Source organism: Tachypleus tridentatus, chromosome 13, assembly GCF_004210375.1.
Source record: "Tachypleus tridentatus isolate NWPU-2018 chromosome 13, ASM421037v1, whole genome shotgun sequence".
NCBI lineage: Eukaryota > Metazoa > Arthropoda > Merostomata > Xiphosura > Limulidae > Tachypleus > Tachypleus tridentatus.
Window position 1 is genome coordinate 271,659,819 of NC_134837.1, and position 15,122 is coordinate 271,674,940.

At 37.0% G+C, this 15,122-nt stretch overlaps 5 non-coding genes across 5 annotated transcripts; all 5 read left to right on the forward strand.

The window, feature by feature from the left end:
- Positions 1–4,646: 4,646 nt before the first annotated feature.
- On the forward strand, positions 4,647–4,719 carry TRNAV-UAC (transfer RNA valine (anticodon UAC)). Its single transcript has one exon. It is a non-coding gene; the product is annotated as a tRNA-Val (tRNA).
- Positions 4,720–6,582: 1,863 nt separating this feature from the next.
- Positions 6,583–6,655, forward strand: TRNAV-UAC (transfer RNA valine (anticodon UAC)). Its single transcript has one exon. It is a non-coding gene; the product is annotated as a tRNA-Val (tRNA).
- A 1,861-nt stretch (positions 6,656–8,516) lies between these two features.
- Positions 8,517–8,589, forward strand: TRNAV-UAC (transfer RNA valine (anticodon UAC)). The gene has a single exon. It is a non-coding gene; the product is annotated as a tRNA-Val (tRNA).
- Positions 8,590–10,452: 1,863 nt separating this feature from the next.
- TRNAV-UAC (transfer RNA valine (anticodon UAC)) lies at positions 10,453–10,525 on the forward strand. The gene has a single exon. It is a non-coding gene; the product is annotated as a tRNA-Val (tRNA).
- A 1,861-nt stretch (positions 10,526–12,386) lies between these two features.
- TRNAV-UAC (transfer RNA valine (anticodon UAC)) lies at positions 12,387–12,459 on the forward strand. The gene has a single exon. It is a non-coding gene; the product is annotated as a tRNA-Val (tRNA).
- The last annotated feature ends 2,663 nt before the right edge of the window (positions 12,460–15,122 follow it).

Sequence of the window (15,122 nt, forward strand, 5' to 3'; positions counted from 1 at the left end):
ATCTCCTGGTTTGGATGGGTTTACCTCCGAATTTTTCAAATATTTTCTCCCTCTTTTTTGTTGACGACTTTTTATCTGTCTTGTCTCAACTGTTCCACTCTCCACAGTTGCTCCGTACAATGTGTTCTGGGGTAATTGTTCCTATCCCGAAAGGAGGGGATCGACGGTTGGCGGCTAACAGTCGGCCTTTGACATTGCTTTGTACTGACTATAAGCTTTTGGCCAAAGTGCTGGCTCGTCGCCTTTCGTCTGTGATCTCCAGTTTAGTTTCAGATGACCAATCCGGGTGTATACCTGGACGGGACGTTGCTGATACTCCGTTAACACTCGTTTTGCTATTGCAGTCTTTAGCACGTACCGGCCAGGGTGGAATCTTTTTTGAAGCTCGATCAGATGCAAGCCTTTAATCGGGTGGCCTATGACTATCTATTTCAACTTCTTCTGCGTATGGGTTTTGGTTCTACTTTTGTTCATTGGGTTCGTCTTTGCTATACTTCTATTTCTAGTTGTGTAAAGTTTAATGAATTTCTCACTAATGATTTTGCTATTACTCGGGGTATTCGTCAAGGATGCCCAATGTCTGCTCTACTTTACGTTCTCAGTGTCGAACCGTTACGAAATATGTTAGTCCATAATGTACATATTACTGGTATTGGTGGTGATGTGCTACTCACCACGCCTTCACTTACTTATCAGCATGCTGATGATACCACCTTAACCTTTCGAGACGCCGAATCTTTGCCGCATGTGTTGGATGTCTGCCAAACTTTTGGCAAAGCTACTGGTGGGAAGATCAACTGGACCAAGAGTCAGGGTTTGTGGGTTGGGTGTTTGGCCTCTTCTGCAGACTTCGTCCTTGGTGAGTTGAGAATTTCCCAGGATCCTATTCGGATTTTGGGAATAGTTTTCCACTCTAATTTCGATGTCATGCTGCAAGATACGTGGCAGGGTGTATTGCGCAGGGTATCTCGTGTCTTGGTGTCGTGGCGATTTCGTTCTTTGTCGCTAAAGGGTAAATCTCTTGTGGTGAACTCCTTGGTGGCATCGGTGTTATGGTACCCGTTGAATATACCCCGTTGCCAAGACAGTTTGAGGCTCGATTTCGCAAATGTATACTGGATTTTATTTGGCGGGGAGGTATACATAAAGTGGCATACGGTATTCTGATTCGGAGTTATGATTGTGGAGGTATCAACTTGGTTGATGTTAACACTCGTAAACTCGCATTCCGTTTGAAGTTGTTGCAGCGTTGTTTGGATGCTTCTTGTCCTTCCACCTTGCGACAACTTCTTTCTGGATTTTTTCTTGTTATGGTAATCTCTCTTAAGCTTTCGGATTCTTCAATGCCGTATTTTGCCACGTTTTGTGAAATCGTTACCTTTCTATATTCAGGAAATGTTTCATGCCTGGAAGGTTCTTCTTGGGGATAAAGGGATTGTCCCAGCTCCTCTTTCCCCAAATTTTGATGAACCTTTGTTTTTCAATCCGGCTATTGTTGATGTTCGCCACCGAACATTTCATTTTCCTGAATTTATTAATGCAGGTTTGGTTCAGGTCCGCCATATAATGTACGAGGTGCTCCCTGCTTTTCTTCCGGTGGGGGCAGTGATTGAAATGTGTACGGACGCTGACCCGTTGGCCAATGCCCGCACAATTTTTTCACATTTTCATATGCTCAAGGAGGCGTTGCCTGTGGAGTGGTTGCCGATTTTGTCTACCCAGCCGGCTCCTCTTCCGTCGTCCACATGTGTTGTGGATTTATATTTTCTGGACCACCCGATAATCGAGTTCATTTTCAAGGTTTATCTGTGCGGCAACTGGTGGGATATTTACAGTTTTCACTCGCTACTAATTTCCCTGCTCCATTCTACTGGGGATATTGTTCCTCCTGGAGACTGGAAACGCATTCGTAAAAAACGCTTATTCTTCTTTTGTGGGTTTTTTTGTTTGTGATGTGGATTATTTACTCTGGTTGCGGGCGATTACCACAAATGTCAAGCTGATACATATGGACAGACATCCCACAGGGTTGTGCACTTTCTGTTCCCAGGCGCCAGAAACCATAGACCATCTGTTTTTCCAATGTCCTTTGTACAGCCCTTGTGGTCATATGTATATAAATTATTGGCATTTTATTTTGGATGTCCCATATCAAACTGGGTATGGAGGAGATGCCTCTTAGTGGGATCTCATCCTTCGTTACCCAGGAGATGCTGGAACATATTCCGTTTAATTACAAGTTTGGCACGTCAGGTTATATGTTCTGCTCGTTCAGTTTCTTTGGCACGAAATCGCGTCATTCATTTAATTTCCATGCTTAAAGTGCGTGTACGGAGACATATATATCTTCATTATCATAGATCTTTGTTACATAACTCATTAAATGTTTTTTATTCTGTGTATTCTTATGTTGGTAGCTTGGTAACCCAAGGTGCCCAAGGTTATTTCTTGTGTACGTTGTTAAGATAAGTTGTTATTTCATTATATTTTTGTTACCAATGCAAGATCCATTGATTTCTTTTTTGTTAATGTTCATTATAATGTTTGTTGGATTACCTGCTGTTCCAATTACCTCTTTTATTTCTTTTTCCTTAATTTTATTAACTTTGTGGTAATTTTCAGCATGGTAATCTATAGAGCTATTGTTACATGCTAATTCATTAACTTGTGTTTTATTTGTTGTATTTCTGTGTATACCCCCTCGTTGAGGTGGGATAAATAAAGAGAAAAAAAAAACATCCGCTTTACAGGCGGAATGTCCCAGGTTCGATCCCTGGCAGGCATACATTTATTATTTAAATCGTTTGTTTCCTTTAATTTAGCTGGTAATAACGTGGAACGAAATTTTCATCATTAATTCAGTGTCAGAACGTTAGACGGCTGTAAGATGTCACAGGATTCACACACTTTTTTCCTATACTTGTAACCACCTTCCGAAATTCGTATAAATGTTGTTTAATAAACCGAAAAAGAATCGCTATTGGTTTTGGATACAATGCGTGCACGGCTGCGAAATTTCACGTTTTCCATAGGCCTTCGTCTAATCGTATAACATTCGACGAAGAATCTGACCAGCAATTTAGAACTCCTGTTGCATGGAAAGGGTTCCTTTATGTTTTTTTTTCTATATCAAATGCGTGATGAGTTTGAAATGTCGATTCACGCGACCTTATTTTAAGTTTAGGTAACGTACCTTCTTAGTTGTACAGGTAATGTTTAAAGATCACGACTCCGTCAGTGTTTGTTAAGAACAACTATTCAAAATGTGACAGATAATCAACCTACATGTTTCGTTCTTTAACCTTTTGTTTTAAATAGCGGTTAGAACTATTGCATGGATATGCGAGTTCTCATCTGCAACTTACTAGTGACGGAAAAGAGTTAAGGCAATTCTTCAAAGTCGTTCATCACCGACTGTTTGATGTACTTTATTTTTACCGATCGGTGGAATTGGCGATAATATCGTAAATTTTACTACGTCTGACAATGCATACATGTTATTTGATTGGAATTGGAAATAAACGAACCACAGATAGCGACTCAAAGGTCCTAAACGCCATGTCTTGCCACTCTTACAGGGAAGAGAAGCGACCGCCTATAGAGATCATTGTTTTCTTGAAGACTCCTTGTTCTGTTTATCAATTTTGTCTGATTTCTTTATTTTTCCAGAATGTCTTCACTTAGTAAAGGCTGTTTGCGATGCTTAATATCTTATTGTTGTTATCGAATCTCCTGTTTTACGTACTTATTTAAAAATTGTATTTCTTTCACTTGAATACAGTGAAGATTAAATAGGTACGAGGAAATTACGATGCCACGAGAGCAGAATATTCATTATTCAGAAGTGTTTCCTGCTTCCAGGTGCAGCTGGTTCTTGTAAACGTTTTTGTTGAACAAGATTCTATGTTTTGGTAAAGTCATTTTCAACGAGAACAACGATATATAACCTTGAGATACGACGTAAGTCGCCAAGAGTAGATGGTTTTTGAAGAGAGTGTTTTCAAAACAGATGAGACCTCTTCTGCACATTAGACGTTTTCTCAGCGATGTGATATCCTGCAACCCGCGACTGTCAACGTACTGTTAAAACAAGAGCGCCTTTACAAAATTATCATTTTAAGAGCATGAGAGTCACCATGAAACTTTGTCGTATTGAACTCCTTGAAGAAGTTGGGTGCGAGAACGAGACATCAGCCAGACTGCGATCATCTAATTGGTCACAAGATAAGAAATATGAAATATTTTTCGCAGGAATCCATAAGCATATTGAAGGATTTAAAAGACGTATTAAATCGCTTATTACGTTTTCGTGTAATAATTGTGATAAAAAAATTAAAGTTATGAAATTCTTCTGTTCAGTTTCGGCTAGAAAGAGAAGAGAATGAGTAAATTAAATTGCACGTTTAAGGGCAATTGAGCAAGGTGTGAAAACCTTGAATACCGTAGGCTCGATGATGTCGTTTGAAGACACGTTAGCACATTATGAAATTACTTTTGGCTTTCGTAGACAAGGAAGAGTGTTATTCTATTTACGGTTATATGTAAAGCTGTCATTATATTTGTGTTTATTTAGTTTGAGAAATGAGATATTTGAAACGTTAATGATTAATTTTGAAAACAGTAAAAAGAAGAAAACAGGAAGTGACGTGCATGTGGTGTAGTGGTTATCACATCCGCTTTACACTCGGAAGGTCCCAGGTTCAATCCCTGGCAGGCACATATTTCTTATTTAAATCGTTTGTTTCCTTTAATTTAGTTGGTAAGAACGTGGAACGAAATTTTTATCATAAATTCAGTGTCAGAACATTACACGGCTGTGAGATGTCACAGGATTTACACACGTTTTTCCTATACTTGTAACCACCTTCCGAAATTCGTATAAATGTTGTTTAATAAACCGAAAAAGAATCGCTATTGGTTTTGGATACAATGCGTGCACGGCTGCGAAATTTCACGTTTTCCATAGGCCTTCGTCTAATCGTATAACATTCGACGAAGAATCTGACCAGCAATTTAGAACTCCTGTTGCATGGAAAGGGTTCCTTTATGTTTTTTTTTCTATATCAAATGCGTGATGAGTTTGAAATGTCGATTCACGCGACCTTATTTTAAGTTTAGGTAACGTACCTTCTTAGTTGTACAGGTAATGTTTAAAGATCACGACTCCGTCAGTGTTTGTTAAGAACAACTATTCAAAATGTGACAGATAATCAACCTACATGTTTCGTTCTTTAACCTTTTGTTTTAAATAGCGGTTAGAACTATTGCATGGATATGCGAGTTCTCATCTGCAACTTACTAGTGACGGAAAAGAGTTAAGGCAATTCTTCAAAGTCGTTCATCACCGACTGTTTGATGTACTTTATTTTTACCGATCGGTGGAATTGGCGATAATATCGTAAATTTTACTACGTCTGACAATGCATACATGTTATTTGATTGGAATTGGAAATAAACGAACCACAGATAGCGACTCAAAGGTCCTAAACGCCATGTCTTGCCACTCTTACAGGGAAGAGAAGCGACCGCCTATAGAGATCATTGTTTTCTTGAAGACTCCTTGTTCTGTTTATCAATTTTTGTCTGATTTCTTTATTTTTCCAGAATGTCTTCACTTAGTAAAGGCTGTTTGCGATGCTTAATATCTTATTGTTGTTATCGAATCTCCTGTTTTACGTACTTATTTAAAAAATTGTATTTCTTTCACTTGAATACAGTGAAGATTAAATAGGTACGAGGAAATTACGATGCCACGAGAGCAGAATATTCATTATTCAGAAGTGTTTCCTGCTTCCAGGTGCAGCTGGTTCTTGTAAACGTTTTTGTTGAACAAGATTCTATGTTTTGGTAAAGTCATTTTCAACGAGAACAACGATATATAACCTTGAGATACGACGTAAGTCGCCAAGAGTAGATGGTTTTTGAAGAGAGTGTTTTCAAAACAGATGAGACCTCTTCTGCACATTAGACGTTTTCTCAGCGATGTGATATCCTGCAACCCGCGACTGTCAACGTACTGTTAAAACAAGAGCGCCTTTACAAAATTATCATTTTAGGAGCTTGAGAGTCACCATGAAACTTTGTCGTATTGAACACCTTGAAGAAGTTGGGTGCGAGAACGAGACATCAGCCAGACTGCGATCATCTAATTGGTCACAAGATAAGAAATATGAAATATTTTTCGCAGGAATCCATAAGCATATTGAAGGATTTAAAAGACGTATTAAATCGCTTATTACGTTTTCGTGTAATAATTGTGATAAAAAAATTAAAGTTATGAAATTCTTCTGTTCAGTTTCTGGTAGAAAGAGAAGAGAATGAGTAAATTAAATTGCACGTTTAAGGGCAATTGAGCGAGGTGTGAAAACCTTGAATACCGTAGGCTCGATGATGTCGTTTGAAGACACGTTAGCACATTATGAAATTACTTTTGGCTTTCGTAGACAAGGAAGAGTGTTATTCTATTTACGGTTATATGTAAAGCTGTCATTATATTTGTGTTTATTTAGTTTGAGAAATGAGATATTTGAAACGTTAATGATTAATTTTGAAAACAGTAAAAAGAAGAAAACAGGAAGTGACGTGCATGTGGTGTAGTGGTTATCACATCCGCTTTACACTCGGAAGGTCCCAGGTTCAATCCCTGGCAGGCACATATTTCTTATTTAAATCGTTTGTTTCCTTTAATTTAGTTGGTAAGAACGTGGAACGAAATTTTTATCATAAATTCAGTGTCAGAACATTACACGGCTGTGAGATGTCACAGGATTTACACACGTTTTTCCTATACTTGTAACCACCTTCCGAAATTCGTATAAATGTTGTTTAATAAACCGAAAAAGAATCGCTATTGGTTTTGGATACAATGCGTGCACGGCTGCGAAATTTCACGTTTTCAATAGGCCTTCGTCTAATCGTATAACATTCGACGAAGAATCTGACCAGCAATTTAGAACTCCTGTTCCATGGAAAGGGTTCCTTTATGTTTTTTTTTCTATTTCAAATGCGTGAAGAGTTTGAAATGTCGATTCACGCGACCTTATTTTAAGTTTAGGTAACGTACCTTCTTAGTTGTACAGGTAATGTTTAAAGATCACGACTCCGTCAGTGTTTGTTGAGAACAACTATTCAAGCTGTGACAGATAATCAACCTATATGTTTCGTTCTTTAACCTTTTGTTTTAAATAGCGGATAGAACTATTGCATGGATATACGAGTTATCATCTGCAACTTACTAGTGACGGAAAAGAGTTAAGGCAATTCTTCAAAATCGTTCACCACCGACTGTTTGATGTACTTTATTTTTACCGATCGGTGGAATTGGCGATAATATCGTAACTTCCCCTACGTCTGACAATGCATACATGTTATTTGATTGGAATTGGAAATAAACAAACCACAAATAGCGACTAAAAGGTCAAAACCGACATGTTTTACGACTCTTACAGGGAAGAGAAGGACCGCCTATAGAGATCATTGTTTTCTTGAAGACTCCTTGTTCTGTTTATCAATTTTTGTCTGATTTCTTTATTTTTCCAGAATGTCTTCACTTAGTAAAGGCTTTTTGCGGTGCTTAATATCTTATTGTTGTTATCGAATCTCCTGTTTTACGTACCTTTTTAAAAATTGTATTTATTTCACTTGAATATAGTGAAGATTAAATAGGTACGAGGAAAAAACGATGCCACGACAGCAAAATATTCATTATTCTGAAGTGTTTCCTGCTTCCAGGTGCAGCTGGTTCTTGTAAACGTTTTTGTTGAACAAGATTCTATGTTTTAGTAAAGTCATTTTCAACGAAAACAACGATATATAACCTTGAGAGTCGACGTTAGTCGCCAAGAGTAGATGTTTTTGAAGAGAGTGTTTTCAAAACAGATGAGACCTCTTCTGCACATTAGACGTTTTCCCACCGATGTGATATCCTACAACCCGCGACTGTCAACGTACTGTTAAAACAAGAGCGCCTTTACAAAATTATCATTTTAGGAGCTTGAGAGTCACCATGAAACTTTGTCGTATTGAACACCTTGAAGAAGTTGGGTGCGAGAACGAGACATCAGCCAGAGTGCGATCATCTAATTGGTCGCAAGATAAGAAATATGAAATATTTTTCGCAGGAATCCATAAGCATATTGAAGGATTTAAAAGACGTATTAAATCGCTTATTACGTTTTCGTGTAATAATTGTGATAAAAAAATTAAAGTTATGAAATTCTTCTGTTCAGTTTCTGGTAGAAAGAGAAGAGAATGAGTAAATTAAATTGCACGTTTAAGGGCAATTGAGCGAGGTGTGAAAACGTTGAATACCGTAGGCTCGATGATGTCGTTTGAAGACACGTTAGCACATTATGAAATTACTTTTGGCTTTTGTAGACAAGGAAGAGTGTTATTTTATTTACGGTTATATGTAAAGCTGTCATTATATTTGTGTTTGTTTAGTTTGCGAAATCAAATATTTGAAACGTTACTGATTAATATTGAAAACAGTAAAAAGGAAGAAAACAGAAAGTGACGTGCTTGTGGTGTAGTGGTTATCACATCCGCTTTACACGCGGAAGGTCCCAGGTTCGATCCCTGGCAGGCATACATTTATTATTTAAATCGTTTGTTTCCTTTAATTTAGCTGGTAAGAACGTGGAACGAAATTTTCATCATAAATTCAGTGTCAGAACTTTAGACGGCTGTGAGATGTCACAGGATTTACACAATTTTTCCTATACTTGTAACCACCTTCCGAAATTCGTATAAATGTTGTTTAATAAACCGAAAAAGAATCGCTATTGGTTTTGGATACAATGCGTGCACGGCTGCGAAATTTCACGTTTTCAATAGGCCTTCGTCTAATCGTATAACATTCGACGAAGAATCTGACCAGCAATTTAGAACTCCTGTTCCATGGAAAGGGTTCCTTTATGTTTTTTTCTATATCAAATGCGTGAAGAGTTTGAAATGTCGATTCACGCGACCTTATTTTAAGTTTAGGTAACGTACCTTCTTAGTTGTACAGGTAATGTTTAAAGATCACGACTCCGTCAGTGTTTGTTGAGAACAACTATTCAAGCTGTGACAGCTAATCAACCTATATGTTTCGTTCTTTAACCTTTTGTTTTAAATAGCGGTTAGAACTATTGCATGGATATGCGAGTTATCATCTGCAACTTACTAGTGACGGAAAAATTCTTCAAATCGTTCAGTTAAGGCAATTCTTCAAAATGTCGTTCACCACCGACTGTTTGATGTACTTTATTTTTACCGATCGGTGTAATTGGCGATAATATCGTAAATTCCACTACGTCTGACAATGATATACATGTTATTTGATTGGAATTGGAAATAAACGAACCACAGATAGCGACTCAAAGGCCCTAAACGCCATGTCTTGCCACTCTTACAGGGAAGAGAAGCGACCGCCTATAGAGATCATTGTTTTCTTGAAGACTCCTTGTTCTGTTTATCAATTTTTGTATGATTTCTTTTATTTTCCAGAATGTCTTCACTTAGTAAAGGCTATTTGCGATGCTTAATATCTTATTGTTGTTATCGAATCTCCTGTTTTACGTACTTATTTAAAAATTGTATTTCTTTCACTTGAATATAGTGAAGATTAAATAGGTACGAGGAAATTACGATACCACGACAGCAGAATATTTATTATTCTGAAGTGTTTCCTGCTTCCAGGTGCAGCTGGTTCTTGTAAACGTTTTTGTTGAACAAGATTCTATGTTTTGGTAAAGTCATTTTCAACGAGAACAACGATATATAACCTTGAGATACGACGTAAGTCGCCAAGAGTAGATGGTTTTGAAGAGAGTGTTTTCAAAACAGATGAGACCTCTTCTGCACATTAGACGTTTTCTCACCGATGTGATATCCTACAACCCGCGACTGTCAACGTACTGTTAAAACAAGAGCGCCTTTACAAAATTATCATTTTAAGAGCATGAGAGTCACCATGAAACTTTGTCGTATTGAACACCTTGAAGAAGTTGTGTGCGAGAACGAGACATCAGCCAGACTGCGATCATCTAATTGGTCACAAGATAAGAAATATGAAATATTTTTCGCAGGAATCCATAAGCATATTGAAGGATTTAAAGACGTATTAAATCGCTTATTACGTTTTCGTGTAATAATTGTGATAAAAAAATTAAAGTTATGAAATTCTTCTGTTCAGTTTCTGCTAGAAAGAGAAAGAATGAGTAAATTAAATTGCACGTTTAAGAACAATTGAGCAGGTGTGAAAACGTTGAATACCTGTAGGCTCGATGATGTCGTTTGAAGACACGTTAGCACATTATGAAATTACTTTTGGCTTTGGTAGACAAGGAAGAGTGTTATTTTATTTACGGTTATATGTAAAGCTGTCATTATATTTGTGTTTATTTAGTTTGAGAAATGAGATATTTTGAAACGTTAATGATTAATTTTGAAAACAGGAAGTGAAGTGACGTGCTTGTGGTGTAGTGGTTATCACATCCGCTTTACACGCGGAAGGTCCCAGGTTCAATCCCTGGCAGGCACATATTTCTTATTTAAATCGTTTGTTTCCTTTAATTTAGTTGGTAAGAACGTGGAACGAAATTTTTATCATAAATTCAGTGTCAGAACATTACACGGCTGTGAGATGTCACAGGATTTACACCCTTTTTCCTATACTTGTAACCACCTTCCGAAATTCGTATAAATGTTGTTTAATAAACCGAAAAGAATCGCTATTGGTTTTGGATATAATGCGTGCACGTCTGCGAAATTTCACGTTTTCAATAGGCCTTCGTGTAATCGTATAACATTCGACGAAGAATCTGACCAGCGATTTAGAACTCCTGTTCCATGGAAAGGGTTCATTTATGTTTTTTTTCTATTTCAAATGCGTGAAGAGTGTGAAATGTCGATTCACGCGACCTTATTTTAAGTTTAGGTAACGTACCTTCTTAGTTGTACAGGTAATGTTTAAAGATCACGACTCCGTCAGTGTTTGTTGAGAACAACTATTCAAGCTGTGACAGCTAATCAACCTATGTTTCTGTTCTTTAACCTTTTGTTTTAAATAGCGGTTAGAACTATTGCATGGATATGCGAGTTATCATCTGCAACTTACTTGTGACGGAAAAGAGTTAAGGCAATTCTTCAAAATCGTTCACCACCGACTGTTTGATGTACTTTTATTTTTTACCGATCGGTGGAATTGGCGATAATATCGTAACTTCCCCTACGTCTGACAATGCATACATGTTATTTGATTGGAATTGGAAATAAACGAACCACAGATAGCGACTCAAAGGTCCTAAACGCCATGTCTTGCCACTCTTACAGGGAAGAGAAGCGACCGCCTATAGAGATCATTGTTTTCTTGAAGACTCCTTGTTCTGTTTATCAATTTTTGTCTGATTTCTTTTATTTTTCCAGAATGTCTTCACTTAGTAAAGGCTTTTTGCGGTGCTTAATATCTTATTGTTGTTATCGAATCTCCTGTTTTACGTACTTATTTAAAAATTGTATTTATTTCACTTGAATATAGTGAAGATTAAATAGGTACGAGGAAATAACGATGCCACGACAGCAGAATATTCATTATTCTGAAGTGTTTCCTGCTTCCAGGTGCAGCTGGTTCTTGTAAACGTTTTTGTTGAACAAGATTCTATGTTTTGGTAAAGTCATTTTCAACGAGAACAACGATATATAACCTTGAGATACGACGTTAGTCGCCAAGAGTAGATGGTTTTTGAAGAGAGTGTTTTCAAAACAGATGAGACCTCTTCTGCACATTAGACGTTTTCCCACCGATGTGATATCCTACAACCCGCGACTGTCAACGTACTGTTAAAACAAGAGCGCCTTACCAAAATCATCATTTTAGGAGCTTGAGAGTCACCATGAAACTTTGTGGTATTGAACTCCTTGAAGAAGTTGGGAGCGAGAACGAGACATCAGCCAGATTGCGATCATCTAATTGGTCGCAAGATAAGAAATATGAAATATTTTTGCGGAGGATCCATAAGCATATTGAAGGATTTAAAAGACGTATTAAATCGCTTATTACGTTTTCGTGTAATAATTGTGATAAAAAAATTAAAGTTATGAAATTCTTCTGTTCAGTTTCTGCTAGAAAGAGAAAAAAATGAGTAAATTAAATTGCACGTTTAAGGAACAATTGAGCGAGGTGTGAAAACGTTGAATACTGTAGGCTCGATGATGTCGTTTGAAGACACGTTAGCACATTATCAAATTACTTTTGGCTTTGGTAGACAAGGAAGAGTGTTATTTTATTTACGGTTATATGTAAAGCTGTCATTATATTTGTGTTTGTTTAGTTTGCGAAATGAGATATTTTGAAACGTTAATGATTAATTTTGAAAACAGTAAAAGGAAGAAAACAGGAAGTGACGCTTGTGGTGTAGTGGTTATCACATCCGCTTTACACGCGGAAGGTCCCAGGTTCGATCCCTGGCAGGCACATATTTATTATTTAAATCGTTTGTTTCCTTTAATTCAGTTGGTAAGAACGTGGAACGAAATTTTCATCATAAATTCAGTGTGAGAGAGTGAGACGGCTGTGAGATGTCACAGGATTTACACACTTTTTCCTATACTTGTAACCACCTTCCGAAATTCGTATAAATGTTGTTTAATAAACCGAAAAGAATCGCTATTGGTTTTGGATATAATGCGTGCACGGCTGCGAAATTTCACGTTTTCAATAGGCCTCGTGTAATCATATAACATTCGACGAAGAATCTGACCAGCAATTTAGAACTCCTGTTCCATGGAAAGGGTTCCTTTATGTTTTTTTTCTATTTCAAATGCGTGAAGAGTTTGAAATGTCGATTCACGCGACCTTATTTTAAGTTTAGGTAACGTACCTTCTTAGTTGTACAGGTAATGTTTAAAGATCACGACTCCGTCAGTGTTTGTTAAGAACAACTATTCAAGCTGTGACAGCTAATCAACCTATATGTTTCTGTTCTTTAACCTTTGTTTTAAATAGCGGTTAGAACTATTGCATGGATATGCGAGTTATCATCTGCAACTTACTAGTGACGGAAAAGAGTTAAGGCAATTCTTCAAAATCGTTCACCACCGACTGTTTGATGTACTTTATTTTTTACCGATCGGTGGAATTGGCGATAATATCGTAACTTCCCTACGTCTGACAATGCATACATGTTATTTGATTGGAATTGGAAATAAACAAACCACAGATAGCGACTAAAAGGTCCTAACCGACATGTTTCCCGACTCTTACAGGGAAGAGAAGCGACCGCCTATAGAGGTTATTGTTTTCTTGAAGACTCCTTGTTCTATTTATCAATTTTTGTCTAATTTCATTATTTTTCTAGAATGTCTTCACTTAGTAAAGGCTTTTGCGATGCTTAATATCTTATTGTTGTTATCGAATCTCCTGTTTTACGCACCTTTTTTAAAATTGTATTTCTTTCACTTGAATATAGTGAAGATTAAATAGGTAATGAGGAGAAAACGATGCCACGACAGCAGAATATTCATTATTCTGAAGTGTTTCCTGCTTCCAGGTGCAGCTGGTTCTTGTAAACTTTTTTTGTTTGAACAAGATTCTATGTTTTTTAGTAAAGTCATTTTCAACGAGAACAACGATATATAACCTTGAGATACGACGTAAGTCGCCAAGAGTAGATGGTTTTGAAGAGAGTGTTTTTCAAAACAGATGAGACCTCTTCTGCACATTAGACGTTTTCCCACCGATGTGATATCCTACAACCCGCGACTGTCAACGTACTGTTAAAACAAGAGGCCTTTACAAAATTATCATTTTAGGAGCTTGAAAGTCACCATGAAACTTTGTCGTATTGAACACCTTGAAGAAGTTGTGTGCGAGAACGAGACATCAGCCAGAGTGCGATCATCTAATTGGTCGCAAGATAAGAAATATGAAATATTTTTCGAGGATCCATAAGCATATTGAAGGATTTAAAAGACGTATTAAATCGCTTATTACGTTTTCGTGTAATAATTGTGATAAAAAAATTAAAGTTATGAACTTCTTCTGTTCAGTTTCTGCTAGAAAGAGAAAAGAATGAGTAAATTAAATTGCACGTTTAAGGGCAATTGAGCGAGGTGTGAAAAGGTTGAATACTGTAGGCTCGATGGATGTCGTTTGAAGACACGTTAGCACATTATGAAATTACTTTGGCTTTGGTAGACAAAGAAGAGTGTTATTTTATTTACGGTTATATGTAAAGCTGTCATTATATTTGTGTTTGTATAGTTTATGAAATGAGATATTTTGAAACGTTAATGATTAATTTTGAAAACAGTAAAAGGAAAAAACAGGAAGTGACGTGCTTGTGGTGTAGTGGTTATCACATCCGCTTAACATGCGGAAGGTCCCAGGTTCGATACCTGGCAGGCATACATTTATTATTTAAATCGTTTGTTTCCTTTTATTTAGTTGGTAAGAACGTGGAACGAAATTTTCATCATAAATTCAGTGTCAGAATTTTAGACGGCTGTGAGATGTCACAGGATTTACAACACTTTTTCTTATACTTGTAACCACCTTCCGAAATTCGTATAAATGTTGTTTAATAAACCGAAAAAGAATCGCTATTGGTTTTGGATATAATGTAAGTAACGGCTGCGAAATTTCACGTTTTCAATAGGGCTTCGTGTAATCGTATATCGTTCGACGAAAAATTCATTCAGCAATTTAGAACTACTGTTCCCGGAAAATCCCTATGTTTTTCTACAATAAAATGCGTGAAGAGTTTGAAAATGTCGATTCACGCGACCTATTTTAAAGTTTAGGTAACGTACCTCTTAGTTGTACAGGTAATGTTTAAAGATCACGACTCCGTCAGTGTTTGCTTTTGAGAACAACTATTCGCCGTGACAGTTAACAACTCATATGTTTCCTGTTTTTAACCTTTGTTTAAATAGTGGTTAGAACTATTGTATGGATATGCGAGTTATCATCTGCAACTTAAATAGTGATTTGAAAAAGTTAAGGAACCTTCAAAGTCGTTCACCACTGACTGTTTGATGCAATTCTTATTTTACCGATCGGTGGAATTACATGATAATATCGTAAATTCCACTACGTCTGACAATGCATACATGTTATTTGATTGGAATTGGAAATAAAC